The sequence below is a fragment of the Pleurodeles waltl genome, chromosome 4_1 (assembly GCF_031143425.1).
Source record: "Pleurodeles waltl isolate 20211129_DDA chromosome 4_1, aPleWal1.hap1.20221129, whole genome shotgun sequence".
Classification (NCBI taxonomy): Eukaryota; Metazoa; Chordata; class Amphibia; order Caudata; family Salamandridae; genus Pleurodeles; species Pleurodeles waltl.
In genome coordinates this window covers 345158181-345180548 of record NC_090442.1, presented here as the reverse complement: position 1 = coordinate 345180548, position 22368 = coordinate 345158181, and positions in this window count along the sequence as shown.

Below are 22368 nucleotides of genomic sequence, written 5' to 3'. Positions count from 1 at the left end.
ATGTTTTTGGAAAGTGCCTAGCTGTAGATTTTGGCCTCTAGCTCAGCCAGCACCTAGGGAACCCTACCAAACCTGCTCATTTTTGAAAACTAGACACCTAGGGGAATCCAAGATGGGGTGACTTGTGGGGCTTCAACCAGGTTCTGTTACCCAGAATCATTTGGAAACCTCAAAATGTGGCCACAAAAACACGTTTTCTTCTCATTTCAGAGCTGTTTTTTTTACAAAGTGCTTAGCTGTGGATTTGGGCCTCTAGCTCAGCCAGCACCTGGGGAAACCTAGCAAACCAGCAACATTTTTGAAAGCTAGATGCCTAGGGGAATCCAAGATGGTACACAAACAAAACAATGGGGCACACCAAACAGAACGGTATCTCTACTTAAGAGATAATCAAATATTTTGAAGAGACCAAATGACATATCATGATCAATTTCCCTAAAAATGCTTGTTTGATTCTCTTTCTTCCTTAAATGAAATAAACGATCATAATTCAGACCAGAAAATACTGTATATAGATAAACAACTAACCAAAAAAAAATTATATGTCCATACAGATATAAATTTTAATACACAGAGAATAATTCTTCTTATATACATAAACATATACATATATATACAAAACATAAAAACAACAAATGAATAGCCATCAGCCGACACGTGTTTCGTCCTGACTGGACTTCTTCAAGGCTGAAAAAATCACAACAAGCAACAATAAATACATTACAAACATATATATACAATTATTGCACAAAAAATGAAAGCATATGTACATTTTATCCTATTATTGTCCAAGATAACCTAACAAAAATGTTCTTTTGGTCAGTTCGGTGTCCAAAATGTTATATACATATCATATTTATAATATTAATTTAAATCTATACCAAAGACTGCAAAGGAAGAAAAGAGAACCACCACCACATAGTCTTAGTGGCAAAGCGTTAGTTAGTGTCCAAAGATATAGCATAGAATACTCCCCATATCTTCAAGAATTGGTACATCACCTCCATAGCCAAAGTTCAACATACCACATGCACACCCAAGTGTAAAAAGACTTCTCTTTTGTTGGCATTTTACCATTACATATCCAAAATTTATATCTCGTCAAAAATAGACCGCTTTATGCCTAAAGTGACCCCTCCTTATACCTTGGTGTAAAATAAGTTGTGTACCTTTGCTCACTTCTATGCCCATTATGTTCGTGTCACATCTACCACACTCTATGGTAAGGGGGGAGAAAGAAAGGCCATTCCATTAGTCACCTTTTACTTTATCCTAGGTATTCCTCAAAAATGTGAGAGTTTTTCATAATAATGCCATTACTGACCTGTTTCAAAATCAAAGTCAATCACATCTTTTCCTTCTTCATCATCAATTTAAAGCAATGGACATTGCTAGTTTCATCTATTAATAAATCGACTGGAATACAAAACAAATGCAATATCTCTAATAACCTTTCTACTAAATCAAATAGCCTTTAATTCCTATCACCATCCAATCACCTAACAAAGTTTATATCCATGTTTCCATAATTTCCAACAATGAAACATACATATTACTATAGCTCCATTTTTTAAATACTTGCACTAAATACCATTACCAAATTCATACTGTTCACTTACCTAGCCACCCCTCTTCCTAGGCTTTCGTTTTGCTTTCCAAACCCGTTTTTTGATATATCTAGGCAAAGCCCGTCGAGGGAAAACTATGCCTCCTGTGTGCCTTCCGTGAGCCCAGACATCAATGTGAGCCCTTCGCCGGCACTGATAAATGCCGCGTTAGTTCTTAGAAACAAGATTGTTCATAACCGTGACGGAGGGAATCGCGTGCCCCCCGTGAGTCCTCCGATCATTATGTCCTGCCGGAAATCCTCGCGCCGGCATTTAAAATGCCGCGTTGATTTTCAAAGCAGAGTACTAAACATTAAAGATGGACTTACGCCTGTCCGACCAGACTATGGCGGCCATCTTAAAGTGGTGCATTGATCAGGATAGAATTAATGGACAGCAAGGGTGGACTATTTGTGTGTATATATGGCGGCCATTTTGATGTCACAGTTCCAGTCTCTAAATATATTAGATCCAAACTCATGCCAAAACGGAAGCCATTACTGAATGGCAATTAAAATGCATCGTGTCATTTTGCTAGTAGACCACTCCAAATAGACAGGAGAGATTTCGATGAACAAATTGTATATATTTCCAAAAAATCACCATCAATACTAAGCCGGTACATTATTGAAAGTGTTTGGAGAAGTGTCAATTAAATCTATTTGCCAACAAAAGAGATCACTTATCCCTTAGTTTTCAGCCATCACATTCCATGAATTGCAACATAATTAATGCCCTCACTTGTATGCAGACGTATCAACAGGACTTGTGGGGCTCTTACCAGGTTCTGTTACCCAGAATCCTTTGCAAACCTCACAAATTGGCAGAAAAAAAACAATTCCTCTCATTTCGGTGACAGAAAGTTCTGGAATCCGAGAGGAGACACAAATTTCCATCCACCCAGGGTTCCCCCAAGTCTCCCAATAAAAATGGTACCTCACTTGTGTGGGTAGGCCTAGCGGCCGCAAAAGGAAATACCCCAAAACACAACGTGGACACATGACATTTTCACAAAGAAAACAGAGCTGTTTTTTTTACAAAGTGCTTAGCTGTGGATTTGGGCCTCTAGCTCAGCCAGCACCTGGGGAAACCCACCAAACCTGCATATTTTTAAAAACTAGACACCTAGGGGAATCCATATGGGGTGACTTGTGGGGCTCTGACCAGGTTCTGTAACCCAGAACCCTTTGCAAACCTCAAAATTTGGCCAAAAAACACTTTCTCCTCTCATTTTGGTGACAGAAAGTTCTGGTATCTGAGAGGAGCCACAAATTTCCTTCCACCCAGCGTTCCCCCAAGTCTCCCAAATAAATATGGTACCTCGCTTGCGTGGGTAGGCCTAGCGCCCGCGAAAGGAAATGCCCCAAAATAAAACGTGGAAACATAACATTTTCACAAAGAAAACAGAGCTATTTTTACAAAGTGCCTAGCTGTGGATTTTGGCCTCTAGCTCAGACAGCACGAGGGGACACCTAGCAAACCTGTGCATTTTTTAAAACTAGACACCTAGGGGAATCCTAGATGGGGTGACTTGAGGGGCTCTGACCAGGCTCTGTTACCCAGAATCCTTTGCAAACCTCAAAATTTGGCCAAAAAAACACTTTTTCCTCTCATTTTGGTGACAGGATGTTCTGGTATCTGAGAGGAGCCACAAATTTCCTTCCACCCAGTGTTCCCCCAAGTCTCCCGATAAAAATGGTACCTCACTTGTGTGGGTAAGCCTAGAGGCCGAGAAAGGGAAGTCCCCGAAACAAAACGTGGACACATCACATTTTCACAAAAAAACAGAGATGTTTTTTACAAAGTGCCTAGCTGTGGAATTTGGTCTCTAGCTCAGCCGCCACCTGGGGAAACATAGCACACCTGCCCATTTCTGAAACTAGGCACCTAGGGCAATCCAAGATGGGGTGACTGGTGGGGCTCTGACCAGGCTCTGTTACCCAGAATCCTTTTGCAAACCTCAAAATTTGGTCAAAAAAACACTTTTTCCTCTCATTTCGGTGACAGAAAGTTTTGGAATCTGAGAGGAGCCACAAATTTCCTTCCACCCAGTGTTCCCCCAAGTCTCCCGATAAAAATGGTACCTCACTTGTGTGGGTAGGCATAGCGCCCGCGAAAGGAAATACCCCAAAATACAAGATGGACACAGCACTTTTTCACAAAGAAAACAGAGCTGTTTTTAACAAAGTGCCTAGCTGTGGATTTTGGCCTGTAGCTCAGCTGGCACCTGGGGAAACCTAGCAAACCAGTGCCTTTTTGAAAACTAGACACCTAGGGGAATTCAAGATGGGGTGACTTGTGGGGCTCTGATCAGGTTCTGTTACCCAGAATCCTTTGCAAACCTCAAAATTTGGCCAAAAAACACTTTCTCCTCTCATTTTGGTGACAGAATGCTCTGGTATCTGAGAGGAGCAACAAATTTCCTTCCACCCAGCGTTCCCCCAAGTCTCCCGATAAAAATGGTACCTCACTTGTGTGGGTAAGACTAGCGGTCGCAAAATTAAAATCCACGAAACACAACGTGGACACATCACATTTTCACAAAAAAAACAGATTTTTTTACAAAGTGCCTAGCTGTGGAATTTGGCCTCTAGTTCAACCGGCACCTGGGGAAAGCTAGCAAACCTGCTCATTTTTGAAAACTAGACACCTAGGGGAATCCAAGATGGGGTGACTTGTGGGACTCTGACCAGGTTCTGTTACAAAGAATTCTTTGCAAACCTTAAAATTTGGCCAAAAGAAACACGTATTCCTCTCATTTCGGTGACAGAAAGATCTGGAATCTGAGAGGTGCCACAAACGTCCATCCACCCAGTGTTCCCACAAGTCTCCCGATACAAATGGTACTTCAGTTGTGTGGGTAGGCCTAGCGCCGCGAAAGTAAATGCCCCAAAACACAACATGGGCACATCACATTTTCACAAAGAAAACAGAGCTGTTTTTTACAAAGTGCCTAGCTGTGGATTTTGGCCTCTAGCTCAGACAGCACGTATGGACACCTAGAAAGCCAGTGCATTTTTGAAAACTAGACACCTAGGGGAATCCATATGGGGTGACTTGTGGGGCTCTGACCAGGTTCTGTTACCCAGAACTCTTTGCAAACCTCAAAATTTGGCCAAAAAACACTTTCTCCTCTCAATTTGGTGACAGAAAGTTCTGGTATCTGAGAGGATCCACAAATTTCCTTTCACCCAGCATTCCCCCAAGTCTCCCAAATAAATATGGTACCTCGCTTGTGTGGGTAGGCCTAGCGGCCGCGAAAGGAAATACCCCAAAACACAACGTGAACACATCACATTTTCACAAAGAAAACAGAGCTGTTTTTTACAACTTGCCTAGCTGTGGAATTCGGTCTCTAGCTCAGCCGGCACTTGGGGAAACCTAGCACACCTGCCCATTTCTGAAACTAGACACCTAGGGAAATCCAAGATAGGGTGACTTGTGGGGCTCTGACCAGGTTCTGTAACCCAGAACCCTTTGCAAACCTCAAAATTTGGCCAAAAGAAACACGTATTCCTCTCATTTTGGTGACAGAATGTTCTGGTATCTGAGAGGAGCCACAAATGTCCTTCCACCCAGCGTTCCCCCAAGTCTCCCGATAAAAATGGTACCTCACTTGTGTGGGTAAGCCTAGCGGCCGCGAAAGTGAAAGCCCCAAAACACAACGTGGACACATCACATTTTCACACAAAAAACAGAGATGTTTTTTACAAAGTGCCTAGCTGTGGATTTTGGCCTCTAGCTCAGCCGGCACCTGGGGAAACCTAGCAAACCTGCTCATTTTTTAAAACTAGACACCTAGGGGAATCCAAGATGGGGTGACTTTTGGGATTCTGACCAGGTTCTGTTACAGAGAATTCTTTGCAAACCTCAAAATTTCGCCAAAAGAAACACGTATTCCTCTCATTTCGGTGACAGAAGGATCTGGAATCTGAGAGGTGCCCCAAACGTCCTTCCACCCAGTGTTCCCACAAGTCTCCCGATACAAATGGTACTTCACTTGTGTGGGTAGGCCTAGCGCCCGCGAAAGGAAATGCCCCAAAACACAACATGGACACATCACATTTTCACAAAGAAAACAGAGCTGTTTTTTACAAAGTGCCTAGCTGTGGATTTTGGCATCTAGCTCAGACAGCACGTAGGGACACCTAGCAAGCCAGTGCATTTTTGAAAACTAGACACCTAGGGGAATCCATATGGGGTGACTTGTGGGGCTCTGACCAAGTTCTGTTACCCAGAACCCTTTGCAAACCTCAAAATATGGCCAAAAAACACTTTCTCCTCTCAATTTGGTGACACAAAGTTCTGGTATCTGAGAGGAGCCACAAATTTCCTTCCACCCAGCGTTCCCCCAAGTCTCCCAAATAAATATGGTACCTCGCTTGTGTGGGTAGGCCTAGCGCCCGCGTAAGGAAATACCCCAAAACACAACGTGAACACATCACATTTTCACAAAGAAAACAGAGCTGTTTTTTACAAATTGCCTAGCTGTGGAATTCGGTCTCTAGCTCAGCCGGCACTTGGGGAAACCTAGCACACCTGCCCATTTCTGAAACTAGACACCTAGGGAAATCCAAGATAGGGTGACTTGTGGGTCTCTGACCAGGTTCTGTAACCCAGAACCCTTTGCAAACCTCAAAATTTGGCCAAAAGAAATACGTATTCCTCTAATTTTGGTGACAGAATGTTCTGGTATCTGAGAGGAGCCACAAATGTCCTTCCACCCAGCGTTCCCCCAAGTCTCCCGATAAAAATGGTACCTCACTTGTGTGGGTAAGCCTAGCGGCTGCGAAAGGGAAAGCCCCGAAACACAACGTGGACACATCACATTTTCACAAAAAAAACAGAGATGTTTTTTACAAAGTGCCTAGCTGTGGATTTTGGCCTCTAGCTCAGCCGGCACCTGGGGAAACCTAGCAAACCTGCTCATTATTAAAAACTAGACACCTAGGGGAATCCAAGATGGGGTGACTTTTGGGATTCTGACCAGGTTCTGTTACAGAGAATTCTTTGCAAACCTCAAAATTTTGCCAAAAGAAACACGTATTCCTCTCATTTCGGTGACAGAAAGATCTGGAATCTGAGAGGTGCCACAAACGTCCTTCCACCCAGTGTTCCCACAAGTCTCCTGATACAAATGGTACTTCACTTGTGTGGGTAGGCCTAGCGCCCGCGAAAGGAAATGCCCCAAAACACAACATGGACACATCACATTTTCACAAAGAAAACAGAGCTGTTTTTTACAAAGTGCCTAGCTGTGGATTTTGGCCTCTAGCTCAGACAGCACGTGGGGACACCTAGCAAGCCAGTGCATTTTTTAAAACTAGACACCTAGGGGAATCCATATGGGGTGACTTGTGGGGCTCTGACCAGGTTCTGTTACCCAGAACCCTTTGCAAACCTCAAAATGTGGCCAAAAAACACTTTCTCCTCTCAATTTGGTGACAGAAAGTTCTGGTATCTGAGAGGAGCCACAAATTTCCTTCCACCCAGCGTGCCCCAAGTCTCCCACATAAATATGGTACCTCGCTTATGTGGATAGGCCTAGCGCCTGTGAAAGGAAATACCCCAAAACACAATGTGAATACATCACATTTTCACAAAGAAAACAGAGCAATTTTTTACAAAGTGCCTAGCTGTGGAATTCGGTCTCTAGCTCAGCCGGCACCTGGGGAAACCTAGCACACCTGCCCATTTCTGAAACTAGACACCTAGGGAAATCCAAGATAGGGTGACTTGTGGGGCTCTGACCAGGTTCTGTTACTCAGAATCCTTTGCAAACCTCAAAATTTGGCCCCAAAAAAAAAATGTATTCCTCATTTTGATGACAGAAAGTTCTGGAATCTGAGAGGGGCCACAAACTTCCTTCCACCCAGTGTTCCCACAAGTCTCCCAATACAAATGGTACTTCACTTGTGTGGGTAGGAATAGCGCCCGCGAAAGGAAATGCCCCAAAACACAACGTGGACACATAACATTTTCACAAAGAAAACAGAGCAATTTTTTACAAAGTGCCTAGCTGTGGAATTCGGTCTCTAGCTCAGCCGGCACCTGGGGAAACCTAGCACACCTGCCCATTTCTGAAACTAGACACCTAGGGAAATCTAAGATAGGGTGACTTGTGGGGGCTCGGACCAGGTTCTGTTACTCAGAATCCTTTGCAAACCTCAAAATTTGGCCCCAAAAAAAACCACGTATTCCTCATTTTGGTGACAGAAAGTTCTGGAATCTGAGAGGGGCCACAAACTTCCTTCCACCCAGTGTTCCCACAAGTCTCCCAATACAAATGGAACTTCACTTGTGTGGGTAGGAATAGCGCCCGCGAAAGGATATGCCCCAAAACACAACGTGGACACAAAACATTTTCACAAAGAAAACAGAGCTGTTTTTTACAAAGTGCCTAGCTGTGGATTTTGGGCTCTAGCTCAGACAGCACGTGGGGACACCTAGCTAGCCAGTGCATTTTTGAAAACTAGACACCTAGGGGAATCCATATGGGGTGACTTGTGGGGCTCTGACCAGGTTCTGTTACCCAGAACCCTTTGCAAACCTCAACATTTGGCCAAAAAACACTTTCTCCTCTCATTTTGGTGACAGAAAGTTCTGGTATCTGAGAGGAGCCACAAATTTCCTTCCACCCAGCGTTCCCCCAAGTCTCCCAAATAAATATGGTACCTCGCTTGCGTGGGTAGGCCTAGCGCCCGCAAAAGGAAATGCCCCAAAACACAACGTGGACACATAACATTTTCACAAAGAAAACAGAGCTGTTTTTACAAAGTGCCTAGCTGTGGATTTTGGCCTCTAGCTCAGACAGCACGAGGGGACACCTAGCAAACCTGAGCATTTTTGAGAACTAGACACCTAGAGGAATCCTAGATGGGGTGACTTGAGGGGCTCTGTGTCATGATACTTCAATTAGATTTCCTCAGAAGCAGAAAATAACTTCTCAGTCCCGACCCGAGCTACTCACAACGAATATTAATCCTTCGTGCTGAGTACCCCGGAGGGGGAAAGGGGAATGGGATGGTAGAGAGACTGCCACAGAGATGATGAACGCCAGTACTCAGTCTGCCTCTTCACATCTAAGCTTGGATACAGCACCTGCAAGAGTCACAGTCGCAATTACTAGGGACATACAACATCAGTTTTTCACTTTCTACTCTCAACACTTAGGGGGTCATTCTGACCCTGGCGGGAACCGCCAAATGGCCGCTCCGTGGTCAGAAGACCGCGGAGGCCATTTCGACTTTCCCGCTGGGCCGGCGGGCGACCGCCAAAAGAGCGCCCGCCGGCCAAGTGGGAAAGGCCCTGCAACATTGAAGCCGGCTCCGAAAGGAGCCGGCGGTGTTGCAGGGGTACGACGGGTGCAGTTGCAACCGTCGCGATTTTCACTGTCTGCAATGCAAACAGTGAAAATCTCTCTGGGGCCCTGTTAGGAGGCCCCTGCACTGCCCATGCCAGTGGCATGGGCAGTGCAGGGGCCCCAGGGGCCCCATGACACCTGTTCCCGCCATCCTGTTCCTGGCGGTAAAAACTGCCAGGAACAGGATGGCGGGAAGGGGGTCGGAATCCTCATGGCGGCGCTGCAAGCAGCGCCGCCATGGAGGATTCTCCCAGCCGGGGGAAATCCGGCGGTAAACCGCCGGACCCGGCTGGGCGACCGCGGCTGTCGGAATTGCAAAGGAAGCACCGCCAGCCTGTTGGCGGTGCTTCTGTGGTCGTCGACCCTGGCGGTCGATGACCGCCAGGGTCAGAATGACCCCCTTAATTCTCTTTAATTCTATTATTTCTTCACTCACCCTGAGTTCTCTGTAGCCTTGCTTCTCTCTATTAATGATAGCTCTTCTTAAAAAATGCTTATTACTGATTCTGGAAGAACTTCTCAACCTTTGTTAGAGATTGGTTTTATGTTGCTATATATATATATATAGTTGGTGATAATGCGTTCTTCAAATCAGCTGATGTTATTTAATTTCTCCTGTCTTATTGTGACTTCTGTCAATACTTGTATTTGTAAATGCTTGTTTATTAAAGTTCGTTTCTCCTTTCTTACTTCGACATTTGTTGATAACTTGTATTTGTAAATGCTTGTTTATTACAGTTAGTTTCTCCTTCCTTACTTCGACATCTGTCGATAACTTGTAGTTGTAAATGCTTGTTTATTTAAGTTTGTTTCTCTTTTAAACTCTATTTTGGTTTATTACCATTGAATTTGTAAATGCTTATTTGTTAACAGTTCTTTTCTCCTTTAAACTTGGCCTTTGTTTATAACCTTGACATTTGTAGATACTTGCTCTTTTAAAGTTCGTTTTTTCTTTGACTTTAATATCTTAAACAAGAACCTTGTAAACATAAGGTTAATTCATACATTAACTCTGTAGCCTTGCCGACTTCCACGGGAACGGTCTACTATCAAACTCTTCGAATAAACCTTGACAATATTTATCCGTTTTCTGTAATATAATCTTCAAATGTAATTTTACCTCACAGGAGTTTCTGTTCTGAAGCGCGCTCTCTCTCCACACAGCTGATTCCTGTCAGACCTCAGTTGAAGTGCAAGGCTTCCAGCTGGAGAGCTCGTAACCTAGCAACCAACCGATTGCAAGACTAGAACTGTAACTAACCTTCAGGACTCACAGCGGCCATCTTGGATCTTCTCTTCTTGATTCTTCCTTTGGAATAAGCGCAAGATTACTCTGCAAACCTTCCTCCAGTTTGGGCTTTGCTGTCTCCACTGAGGATATCTCTTTGCTTTTCTCATGCACTTCTTTGATTTGACTTGGCCAAGTTTGTGTGATCATGACAGTACTCCCCCTCAAGAAACAGTTCTCCAATTTAGGTTTGCTTGGGTGTCAAAGCCCAGCTCACCTGAGTCCTTGTTCAGTTCTGATGGAGGTTGAAGACAATCCGACCCCACCCTGAAACTGCTTGTTCCAGCACAGTAGTTTTTAAAACAGTGCACTAAGAACAGAAGCTCAAGGGAAGGGGGGAAGTGGATAAAATAAAATAAAGAGACAACACCGTTCTTGCGTTTCCACTGTTGAAGTGCTGCACAAATCTGCGGCCCTCTCTGACTTCTGTAGAAACTGGTGCCTAATGAAACATAAACAAAGAACAGATAAGTACAACCTATTCCTAACTGGGTTCCTGACTATCCCTTTATTTATTAGAAATTTTCTTCTAAAAGTACCTCTTGGATCCTGGTCTCTAGTTTCCAGGTTTGGAATGTGTTACTGCTCTGGGATGTGCTTTCTATTACTCTAAAGCTTCTAAAACATTAAACAAATACCGTTATCAGAATTACTAATATCAAACATTCATCTTAATATAACTAAAGCCTAAATTCCCAATAGCAGACTCACTTTTCCCATATTTCCAGAATCTTTTATAAAACAAATACTGTACTTTTACGTCAAAATACAGCATGTAATTTGTGCAAGTCCTTGATTTACTGTTTGCCTTGCTGTTACTGGTTTCCACGGTTCGATTCTTAAAAGTTCCATAAAAAATGTTTGCTTCACAAAGTTCCGCAAAGTATTCTTGTAACAAAGAGTTTGAATCACAATGTTCGTGGAAGGTATCTTGTTTCCAGAAATTGTTGTCAAAGTTCTTTCAGGTAATAAAAGTTTTGCACTTACTTGTTGCTGGCAAGAGATACTGATCAGTCTAACCTTGTCTTCTTTCTCTTTTGCAGGTTGCTTGTAGGAGAGAGGCTGAGGCAAGGAGGAACCGGAAACCGGAAGAAGGAAGAACCAGCAGCTGCGCCCATTGAAGCCAATGAAAGTCTGTAGAGAGCAGGAGTGCCAGCGCCGAGGGATCTGTCCTCAGGTAAGCGGGAGGTAGACGAGCACAAGCACTGGGTGAGGCTCGGGGGCTGCCTTTTATAGACAGGGCTGGGTGTGGTCCTCACATGCTGCACATGTTCTTGAAAGGTGTGCAGAGCTGGGTGTGGTTTGAAGAGCTGGGTGTGGTCCTCACATGCTGCACATGTTCTTGAAAGGTGTGCAGAGTTTCAGTTATTATGCAAATGAGTTAAATTAACACATGGCCTAGAGAGGAGTATTTTAAAGAAGCCTTGGTAAAAGCAAGGCCCAATGTGTAAACAAAACAGCACATTAAACAACATACACAGAAGCCTAGGGGGGGGGAAGGTGAGATAACAAGAAAGGCTTTCAATAGTAAGTTTAAAAGGGAGCTATTACAGAACCCACTGGTGCAGTGAGAGGGGACATGCTCTTTGCTGTGCACAAACCCTAACAGTTGCCCCCCTCAAAGGCCCTCCTACAGGACGGGGTTTTCCTGGATTTTTTAAATAAAACCGTCTAATCAGCTGTGGGGCATGTACATATGATGCTGGTTCCCATGAATTCTCAGATTCATCATATCCTTTCCATTCTACTAAATAAAACAGACGTCCACTAATTCTTTTTGAGTCTTTTATGCTTTTCACTTCATATTCTAGATTTCCCTTAATTGGTATGGGTGGAGGTGGTGGTTCAGGTCGGGTTTTTGGATTGTACGGCTTAAGCAAGGACACATGGAATGTAGTATGTACTGGATATTCTTTTGGTAAATCTAATTTTACTGTTACCGGGTTTACTATGGCAGTTATACTAAAGGGTCCAATGAAACGTGGTTGCAGCTTTCGGGATCCCTCTATGTTTAGGTTCTTTGTGGAGAGCCATAACTTGTCACCGATTTTATACATTGGGGCCTCAGATCTGTGTTTGTCTGCTTGTCTTTTCATGCTTTCCTTGTACTTTAATAAATGTTTCCTGGCTTTGTCTTGTATGTCACCTAACCTCGTTAGTCTATCCGTTACTGTAGGTAACAGAAAATCTTCTAACAAAATTGGTATAGCTCTTGGATGATACCCCTGCAAGAAATAGAATGGTGAGCAAAGTAGAGCTGAATGCTCAGTATTATTATAAACAAACTCCGCTACAGGGAGAGCTTCCAACCATTCACTAGAATAATCAGCCAATAAACAACGTAGCGTTTGAAGTAAGGTTTGGTTCAGTCGTTCAGTCTGTCAATCTGTCTCTGGGTGGAAAGCAGTGGATAATGCCACATCTATTTTCAGTTTTTTACATAATTTTTTCCAAAATTTAGAGTTGAACTGGCTCCCTCGGTCTGACACCACTTTGCTTGGCCAACCATGTAAACGCACAATTTCCCTTATAAAAATATCGGCAAATTCTGCCGCCGTGGGTAATTTCCGTAATGGTACAAAATGTGCCATTTTAGATAAAAAATCCACTATAACCAACACTGTTGTGAAAGATTTTACAGGTGGTAAACCTACAATAAAGTCTACGCTCACAGTGTGCCAAGGTTGCTTGGGTGTTGGCATTGGTATTAACAAGCCGTCAGGGGCCTTATGAGAAGATTTATGTCTTGCACAAATTGGACAGGTAGTGACAAATTGCTTAATGTCCTTTCTTATAGTGTCCCACCAAGAGTGTTTTTGCACATTTTCCAGGGTTTTTACCCAACCAGGATGACCTGCTAACGGTGAGGCGTGATGCCAAATTATCACCTGTGTTTATAATTCATAGGTGGGCACTAACAGCATGTTGTCGTGATACAATAAACCTCGTTGTATTGTGTTATGGGAATCCTTTAACCAATCCTGAGGTGCTATTTGCATGTGTGCATTATATAGATCTGTGATGAAATCCTTCTGTTGTACTGGTGCCAAAAACTTTTGGGGAGGAATAATGGGTTCTCCTATTTTATCTTGTTTCATGTCTGAAGTATGTCCGTATCTAGATAACACATCAGATTGAATTTGTTGTGCACCTGGTCTATAGGTTATTACAAAGTCAAATGTGCTAAAAAATTTAACCAGCGCATCTGACGTGGTGTTAGTGCTTTAAGTGATCCAAAAAACTGTAGGTTCCTATGGTCAGAAAAGATTGTAACTGGGTACTTGCCTCCCATTAAATGGTGCCTCCATTCTGAAAAGGCTACTTTGATAGCTAGTAGTTCCCTTTCAGCCACAGTTTAATTTTCTTCAGCTGGTAATAACTTTTTGGAATAGAAGGCTATAGGATGTAACTGGCCATCTACTGCATCTCGTTGAGAGAGAACTCCTCCTAAAGCTACTTGTGAAGCATCCGCTTCAACAAAAAAAGGCAAGTCAGGATCAGGATGTTTCAGAATTGGGGCTGAAGTGAACTTTTGTTTTAGGAGTTGAAAGGCGTGTGCCGCCTCATCAGTCCAAAGAAATCGTTGCCCTTTCCGCAACAAGGTAGTTATTGGGGCCGCAATGTCTGCAAAATGTGCAATAAACCTCCTATAAAAATTGGCGAAACCCAGAAATTTCTGAATATCTTTTACAGAGGATGGTTCTGGCCAATCAGCAATAGCACTGATTTTCTTTACATCCATAGTTATTCCTTGAGGTGACAGGCAGTATCCTAAAAAGTCCACCTTGCTGACATTAAAAGTACACTTTTCTAACTTAGCAAAAAGATGATTTTCTTTTAACTTTGATAATACTGCACGAACATGTTGGGTATGTTCTTCTGAGTTCTTAGAGTAAATGAGGATGTCGTCTATGTATACTATGACACAAACGTCCAGGAATTCGTGTAGGACCTCATTTATAAAGAACTGAAAGGCCGCAGGGGCATTACATAATCCAAAGGGCATTACTGTGTACTCAAATAAACCAAACTTTGTCTTGAAAGCTGTCTTCCACTCATCCCCCTCTTTTACTCGGACCAGGTGGTAAGCTCCCCGCAGATCTAGTTTAGTGTATACAGTAGAATGTCTTAATTGATCCAACAACACAGGTATTAGAGGAAGAGGATATTTATTCTTTATTGTAGCCTTATTAAGTCCTCTATAATCGATACACGCGCGCAGGGATTTATCCGGCTTCGGGATAAAAAAGAGTGGAGATGACACCGGAGATGTGGAATGACGGATGAACCCAGACTGTAGTAGGTCATCTAGGTAGGTTCTTAAGTATTTGGTTTCTTCGTCAGTCAAAGCATATACTCTGTTATTAGGTAAAGGGGCCCCTGGGATAAGATCTATACGACAGTCATAAGACCTATGTGGGGACAGCACACTAGCCTTTACTGGATCAAAGACGTCTTTAAAGTCAGAATATTCAGGAGGGAGACTTGGTTCATCTTGTATAACACTAGCACAGTGTAATACTGTGCTCTGTTCTGTACCTGCTTCTTGATAGCAATTGGTTCTACAGAAAGAGGAATCCAAAGTAACATTTCTATTCACCCAATCAATTTTTGGGTTATGAGTTGTTAACCAGGGTACCCCGAGAATCAAACCAAAATTAGGAGTATCTATCAGATCAAAGCTAATCACCTCTGTGTGCCCGTTCTGACAGACCATAACAAGTGGACTTGTTTGTTTTGTGATTAATCCAGAGGTCAATTCTGACCCATCCACTGCACATACTGCTTCTGGACAAGGCTTTAGGCACATAGGAAGTCCTAAGTTTTCAGCTAACTTATTATCCACGAAATTTCCTGTCGCGCCTGAGTCCAGTAGGACAGGGAGAGAATGCCTCACTTGGGTAGTAACAATTAAAACGACCTGAATTATGAAATGTCTAGGTATGTGAGGTACCATGAAGGCTGCAACATTAGAGGTTTGATTAAGATGTTTTCTCGAACAACTAACCTCTCCCATTGTCGAGCTTAATCGTTTCCCGATTCAGTTGAGGGGGTGGAGGAAACAGCACCCTTTCGTGGATTTTTAGGCTTTACTGGACATTCTCTGGCAAAGTGACCTGCCCTTCCACAATATAAACATAATTGAAGTTTTCTCCTTCTTTCTTTTTCCTCTGATGTGAGTGGACCTCTGAGTGTCCCTATTTGCATAGGCTCAGGTTCAGGGAGTTTATTATCTGGGTCTTTCTTCTCGTTTCTAATAAAAGTTAACTGTGATTCCAGTTTGTATTTATCTCCCTTTCTTTCTCCTAGTCTATGTTCTAATTTCACAACTAAATCTACAAAGTCCGAATAGTCTTCTGGTAAATCAACGATATGAGCCAGCGCGTCTTTTAACTCGTCTCTCAAACCTTTATAGAAAAGGGAGACACGCTTTTCTTCTGGCCACTCTGTCTCGGTGAGTAAACGATTAAAACTAGTGAGATAGGTCAATAAATTCTTGTTACCTTGTTTAAGATTTAAAAGCTCATTATCACTTGCCTGCATGAAAGTGTGTTTTGCAAAAAGGCTGGTCATGGTACGTTTAAATTGATTCCAATTATGGAGGATGGGATCATCTCTCTCCACGAAAGGAATTGACCAATTGGCTGCTGTGCCACCCAAATAAGACAAGACGAATGCCACTTTCGTAGCATCAGTAGGGAACTGTTGTGGCTTACAAACGAAGTGTAATTGACATTGATTGATAAAAACATGGAATTTGTTACTATCTCCATGAAAACGTTCAGGTGCTGCTAAGGGCACAGCATTAGGAACATTAACAGTGACCTCAACTGGGGGAGGCAAAGTTGTATGTTTTGATGGCGCCCCTGTCTCTGAGGAGGTTTTAAACAAAGGCGTAAAAGCTGTGTTCCACTGAGATACCCTAAATTTATACCTGCTTAAATCCTGTTTTAAAGAGGTATTCTCCATCTTTAATCTCTCTATTTCCTCTTGCATATGTTGCAAGATGCCAGACACTGATTCATTATGAGCCAAGTCCTCATTTAGGGCCTGCGCCATATCCGTGACGTCAATGCCCTCTATTTCTTCCCCGATATTCATCGTCCACCAGAACTGATTTTTTTTTTTTTTTTTAAGGCTTGTGCTTCTGTCAAAGCCCAGCTCACCTGAGTCCTTGTTCAGTTCTGATGGAGGTTGAAGACAATCCGACCCCACCCTGAAACTGCTTGTTCCAGCACAGTAGTTTTTAAAACAGTGCACTAAGAACAGAAGCTCAAGGGAAGGGGGGAAGTGGATAAAATAAAATAAAGAGACAACACCGTTCTTGCGTTTCCACTGTTGAAGTGCTGCACAAATCTGCGGCCCTCTCTGACTTCTGTAGAAACTGGTGCCTAATGAAACATAAACAAAGAACAGATAAGTACAACCTATTCCTAACTGGGTTCCTGACTATCCCTTTATTTATTAGAAATTTTCTTCTAAAAGTACCTCTTGGATCCTGGTCTCTAGTTTCCAGGTTTGGAATGTGTTACTGCTCTGGGATGTGCTTTCTATTACTCTAAAGCTTCTAAAACATTAAACAAATACCGTTATCAGAATTACTAATATCAAACATTCATCTTAATATAACTAAAGCCTAAATTCCCAATAGCAGACTCACTTTTCCCATATTTCCAGAATCTTTTATAAAACAAATACTGTACTTTTACGTCAAAATACAGCATGTAATTTGTGCAAGTCCTTGATTTACTGTTTGCCTTGCTGTTACTGGTTTCCACGGTTCGATTCTTAAAAGTTCCATAAAAAATGTTTGCTTCACAAAGTTCCGCAAAGTATTCTTGTAACAAAGAGTTTGAATCCCAATGTTCGTGGAAGGTATCTTGTTTCCAGAAATTGTTGTCAAAGTTCTTTCAGGTAATAAAAGTTTTGCACTTACTTGTTGCTGGCAAGAGATACTGATCAGTCTAACCTTGTCTTCTTTCTCTTTTGCAGGTTGCTTGTAGGAGAGAGGCTGAGGCAGGGAGGAACCGGAAACCGGAAGAAGGAAGAACCAGCAGCTGCGCCCATTGAAGCCAATGAAAGTCTGTAGAGAGCAGGAGTGCCAGCACCGAGGGATCTGTCCTCAGGTAAGCGGGAGGTAGACGAGCACAAGCACTGGGTGAGGCCCGGGGGCTGCCTTTTATAGACAGGGCTGGGTGTGGTCCTCACATGCTGCACATGTTCTTGAAAGGTGTGCAGAGCTGGGTGTGGTTTGAAGAGCTGGATGTGGTCCTCACATGCTGCACATGTTCTTGAAAGGTGTGCAGAGTTTCAGTTATTATGCAAATGAGTTAAATTAACACATGGCCTAGAGAGGAGTGTTTTAAAGAAGCCTTGGTAAAAGCAAGGCCCAATGTGTAAACAAAACAGCACATTAAACAACATACACAGAAGCCTAGGGGAAGGTGAGATAACAAGAAAGGCTTTCAATAGTAAGTTTAAAAGGGAGCTATTACAGAACCCACTAGTGCAGTGAGAGGGGACATGCTCTTTGCTGTGCACAAACCCTAACATTGGGTAGGTTCTATGAAAGTTTCTCACTAATCTTGAAGCATGTACATACTCGTGCGGCTCCCAGGATCGTTCCTCTGGACCATAACCTTTCCAATCAATTAGATAATAAAGCTGGCCATTACGGATTTTGGAATCTAAGATTTGATTGACCTCATACTCTTCTGCAGAGCTAATCTGGATAGGAATTGGAGGGGAGTTTTGACGAAAATTTGGAGGACTGTTCTTTAACAAGGAGACATGGAAAACAGGATGTATCTTTAGATGAGCTGGCAACTGCAATTTAACTGCCTCTGGATTGATCATCTTGTCAACTTTGAATGGGCCTATAAATCGTGGCTGAAATTTGTGATTTCCTTTGAGACGTAAATGACGAGTGGATAACCAAACTTTGTCTCCTTTCAAATAAATGGGTCTCTCTCTTCTTTTTCTATCAGCCTGAGTCTTATATGAGTCTTTTGCTTGAATGATGTTTTTTCTAGCCCTAACTAACGTGGTCTGCAAATCCCTCACCATCTCTTCTACTGCAGGCACTGAATCATCTTCTTTACCCAACATTACATTAGGATGTCTACCATGGTTCAGATAAAAGGGGGTGAACCCAGTGGTGGAATGAACAGCATTATTGTAAGCAAATTCAGCTGCCCACATCAACTCGGGCCATTCCTTCTCTTTATCGAATAAATGTAGTCTTAAATACTGTTCTAACTCTTGATTCACTCTCTCTGTTTACCCATCGGTTTCAGGATGGTAACTGGTAGAGTAACGAGAATCAATTCCTAATCTTTTACTAAAGGCCTTCCAAAAGCGTGAAACAAATTGGGACCCCCTGTCTGAAACTAGAATTTTTGGGATACCATGGGCACGTACTATGTGTTGTGTAAACAACTGTGCAACCTGTGGGGCTCAAGGGATTTCTTTCAAAGGAATGAAATGTGCCATTTTAGTGAAAGTGTCTACAAAAACTAGGATAGTGTTAAAACCTTGGCTACTAGGGAGGTCCACTATAAGATCCATAGTAACAGTATGCCAGGCATGGGGTGCAGTGGGCAAAGGTCTTAACAGACCTTGTGAAGCTGTTCTATTTGACTTCCCTCTTTGACATTTGTCACAAGTTGACACATATTGTCTTATCTGAGTTTTCATTTTTGGCCACCAACATTCTTGTTGTATTAGATTTTGAGTCTTTTGAATTCCTTTGTGTCCAGCCTATTGATCATCATGATAAGCCTGAATAATTTTTTTCTTGCAGCTCCACAGTCGGAACATACAGTGCACCTTTAAAGTATGGCAAACCTTTTTTGATTTCTCTTCCTTGGCCTTCTTTGGACCACTTCAGCATTTCTTCGAATGTTAAGTTTTCTTGAATTTCTTTGGTTAAATTTTCATACAGTATGGCAGATATGAACTTCTCTTGTGGAATAATCAATTCTTTTTCTGGAGGCTCTTTAACTGCACTGGTATCAATTCGAGATAGAGCATCTGCCTTCCCATTTACTTTTCCTGGTCTGAAAGTGATAACAAAATCAAAGTCTGCAAAATATAGGGACCAACGCAGTTGTGTAGCTGTTAGAGTTCGAGCTGATTTTAAAAACTGTAAATTTCGGTGGTCCATGTAAACGGTCACTTTATGCTTAGCTCCCAAAATCTAATGCCTCCACTCACGAAAAGTTTCTTTGACTGGCAATAGCTCCTTATCCGCAATTGAATAATTTATCTCTGGTGGTGTTAATTTTCGAGAGAAATAGGCCACTGGATGTAATTGACCTGTATCTTTATGACGCTGGGAAAGGATACCTCCTATGGCAACATCTGAAGCATCTGCCTCCACATAATATGGCTCATCTGGATTGGGGTGGAGCAAGATTGGAGCTGAGACGAAGGAATTCTTCAAAAAATTAAAAGCATTTTCATCTTCTTTTGTCCACTCAAACTTCACTCCTTTCTTCAACAATCGAGTAATGGGTGTAACTGTTTGAGAAAAATTGGATATGAATCTTCGATAAAAATTAGCGAACCCCAAGAAACTCTGGATCTCTTTGACATTGCAAGGAGAAGGCCAATGTTGCACTGTCTTTATCTTGGCAGGATCCATACTAACTCCTTCTGGTGACAAAATGAATCCTAAGAACTCAACTCGTTCCACATGAAATGCACACTTCTCCAATTTTACATAGAGATGGTTTTCTTGCAACCTTGTGAGGATGGATCGAACATGGGAAATGTGCTCCTGTAGATTGTCGGAAAAGATTAAAATGTCATCTATATAAACCACAGCAATCCGGTCGAGGAATTCTCGTAATATATCATTAACGAAATGCTGGAAGGCAGCGGGAGCATTGCATAACCCATAAGGCATCACTTGATATTCAAATAATCCGTATCGAGTCCGAAAAGCGGTTTTCCATTCATCCCCTGAAGCCACTCGAATCAAATGATATGCTCCGCGCAGGTCCAATTTGGTGTAGATTCTAGCATTCTTTACTTGATCTAATAAAACTGACACTAAAGGCAGTGGGTATCGATTTTTTATGGTAACCTGATTGAGGGCTCGATAATCAATGCAAGTTCGAAGACTCCCATCCTTCTTTGGTATGAAAGTGGGGATGACACTGGAGATTCAGAAGGACGAATAAAACCATTAGCAAGATTTTGATCCAAATACTCCTTTAAATGTTGATTCTCTGCTTCGGTCAATACGTATATTCTGCTATATGGCAATATCGCACCTGGCTCCAGTTCAATTTTGCAGTCGTAGGGTCGATGTGGTGGCAATTTCTCAGCCTCCTTTTCATCAAAAACGGCGACTAAATCCTCATATTCTTTTGGGATTTCTGCTGTCTTTAGTGCACAGATCATTGAAGAGTGTGCTGATAAACAGGCCGCTTGGGACTTGGTGGACACTTCCACTCCATCATGAAAGCAATTCTCTTTGCAGTAAGAGGAATTCATCTTGATCGTTCTTTTGCTCCAATCAATTTGTGGATTATGTTCTGTAAGCCAGGGCAGACCCAAAATGAGTTGAAATTGTGGAGCATCTATCAAATTAAAGATTATCTGCTCCTGATGTCCACCAAAACCTTGCATCTGAATTGGTTCGGCCACATGGGAAATGGGTCCTGAAGAAAGATTGGTTCCATCCACAGCTCTTACTACTTCCAAAGTAGATTTCTTGATAAATCGAATACCCATTTTACAAGCGTATTTGATATCACAGAAGTTGCCCGTAGCTCCAGAGTCTATCATAACTGAGATCCCTTGAATTTCCTTCTCAAGGGTCTTAACTGATACTGTTTGTACCAAATGTGGCGCTGCGGTTTGTAAGGTATTCGCCACTCGTTGATCTAAAGGAGTTGTCTTGGGTTCTGCTTTCATCAGGGCAACTCCCTCTACTGATGAAGCTGGCCTTTTCCCGACTGAAGAGCATTGGGTTTTTTGGGACAGTTTTTAACAAAATGCCCAGATGCACCGCAATATAAACATAGTTGATTCACTCTTCTTTTCTCTTTTTCTTGCTTAGATAAAGGACCTCGGATGGAACCAATTTGCATTGGTTCTTCTATCGTTATCCCTTCTCCGGCTCTCGTATGATCATTTATTACACGATCAATTTTCAGGGGAAATGGTCGATACTCTCTTCTCTTTTCTGCTCTTCGTTCAGTTAACCGGTGGTCTATCTGTAAAACAAGATCAATTAACTCCGAAATTTTGGTGGGTCTATTTGGAACTTGTGCTAAGGCATCTTTCAATTCATCTCTCAGTCCACGATAAAATATGGCGGCTCTTTTTGACTCCGGCCAGGCAGTCTCTACAATGAGTTTATTGAAATGAGCCAGATAGGCTACTAGATCTTTATTACCTTGCCTGATTTCCAGTAGTTCATTGTCAGTGGCTTGAGCTGCAGTTCGCCGATCAAATATTCTTAAGAACTCTTCCTTGAAATTTTGGAAATTATATAAAACAGGATCATTTCTGGAAATTATTGGCATGGACCATGCGGCCGCGTCTCCTTTCAGATAAGACAATATAAATGCCACTTTGGACTGGTCTTTTGGAAAAAATGACTGGTCTACATAAAAAATGCAATGAGCATTGGGTCAGAAAAATCTGCACCTTATTTGGATCCCCACCGAAGCGCTCGGGTTGAGCCAAAGGAATAATAGGGGAAACCGCATGAATTACTTGAGTGGATATACCTGCAGACTGTGAAGGGCTAGGGATTTGTGAAAACACAGATTCATTTGATTTAGCGGTGTTCCCTAACTCATTTATTCGCTGTTTTATTTGGACTGTTTCTTCTATGGTGTTATTTAATTGTTTCTGTAACCCTTCCAAAACGGTGGCTAATACTTTTATATGAATTCCTTCTGCCATTCTGCTCAGGAGGAAATCTGTTTTTTCTCTAAAATTAGGGTGACGGCACTTCAATCTGTTAGGATACTTCAATTCGATTTCCTCAGAAGCAGAAGATAACTCCTCAGTCTCGACCCGAGCTACTCACAACGAATATTAATCCTTCGTGCTGAGTACCCCGGAGGGGGAAAGGGGAATGGGATGGT